The sequence below is a fragment of the Empidonax traillii genome, unplaced genomic scaffold, assembly GCF_003031625.1.
Source record: "Empidonax traillii isolate 1590-97213 ecotype Southwest subspecies unplaced genomic scaffold, ASM303162v1 scaffold1670:size75979, whole genome shotgun sequence".
Taxonomy (NCBI): Eukaryota; Metazoa; Chordata; class Aves; order Passeriformes; family Tyrannidae; genus Empidonax; species Empidonax traillii.
In genome coordinates this window covers 70,200-71,601 of record NW_020956863.1, presented here as the reverse complement: position 1 = coordinate 71,601, position 1,402 = coordinate 70,200, and the positions used below count along the sequence as shown (strand labels likewise).

General features: G+C 48.4%; 1 protein-coding gene across 1 annotated transcript in view; it reads left to right on the top strand.

Annotated features, from left to right (window-relative positions):
* LOC114070724 (uncharacterized protein PB18E9.04c-like) overlaps positions 1 to 1,402 on the top strand; it is a 15,685-nt gene that overhangs the window by 1,604 nt on the left and 12,679 nt on the right. The window lies entirely within an intron of this gene.

Sequence of the window (1,402 nt, the reverse complement as noted above, 5' to 3'; positions counted from 1 at the left end):
TATGAGAAGGACAGGAATGGTTTGTCTGATGAAGCTGAGGTTGTTTGAGTATTGGTTATTCACACCTGTGACACTGTAACTCATAAAACAAATCCACACACTTTATTAGATGCTCAAAACTCCACAGGCTGCTCTGTGGGAGATCAGACTTTGATCCCAGCAGTCCTGGGAGGTTTTTCCAGGAAAACTGGACAGTGACTTGCTGCTGATGTTTACCATTAGTATAATGAATCTCAAGACTGACTCAGTTCATTGCCAGAGGCAAGTAAATAGCAGCAGACTGGCTTCAGCCCATAAGGCTGGGGAGTCAGATGACAGGAACTGTGCATCTCAGTCCTGGGTGGAGGCATGGCCATGGTAGAAATATCCTCTGTGGGCACTGTGGAGCTGCTCTTCCTGCCTAGGACCAATGCTGGCACTTCCAGGTCACTTGGATTTGAGCCTGGGGCAAACCAATATGCCACAAAATGATTGCTGGTTAGATTTGGTGTCTCTGCTTTAGGGCTACAGCAAAAAAAGTGGGCAGTGTCCCAGAGAGCTGGGTGTTCATCTGCTTTACTCAAAAGTTACACAAAGATGGGCTTTAGCACTTGGTGAACCACAAAGCAGGCACTTTCTACAGGAGGGAGCATTCTCATGAAACTCTTTTCGTGTGATCTCAACTTTCTAAGGACTCTTTTGTCCAGTGTCCTGATCTTGCTGTAGAAATTTGACTGGAGTTACCATTAGTTGGTCTGCATGTTGTTGTTGTTCATACCATGGTGGTGCTAAGCCCTGGTACCTGCAGTGCCTGGCCTTGCATGGTGTGGACAAAACTGAGAGACAAATCCAAGGCTGGGGGTGAAGCAGGGTTGGGGGAAAGCCTTCAGGGACTGTGGGTCTGCAGCCACCTGGCCCTTCTGCTGTCACTCCTCTTCTCGTTCTGCCCATGTCCTTCCTCATCTACACCCCAACATCAGGTGTCAGATGCACTTTTGGAGCTCCTTGAAACCTCTAAACCAATTTCTTAAGATAGTGCTTTTGCTTTCCATGCCACAGGGCGCTCAGTTGTGTGGGGGTTTAGCACGTATGCTGGTTGGAAGAGCATGTTCACATGTTATCAGCCCTGATCTCATACTGGTGCTGTATGAGGTTGGATGTTTTCAGAAGCTGCAGTTACTACAGAGTAAATCCCTGCCCTGAGTTCCTGACCCCAGCTGATGGGGCTGACTGACCCCCGTTGCTGTGCTAGGAGCTGCCTGTTTTGGTTCTGCATTGCTTCCTTTGCTTAGTACCACGCTGCTAAAGTAAAAACCAAGCTGTTGAATTTCATGGGTCTCTCATCTGTTCAGAAACTGGAAGATGTCCCCTGTGCCTGTGGCAAGGCACGGCTTCCATCAGCAGAAGACATTTCAGTCCACCA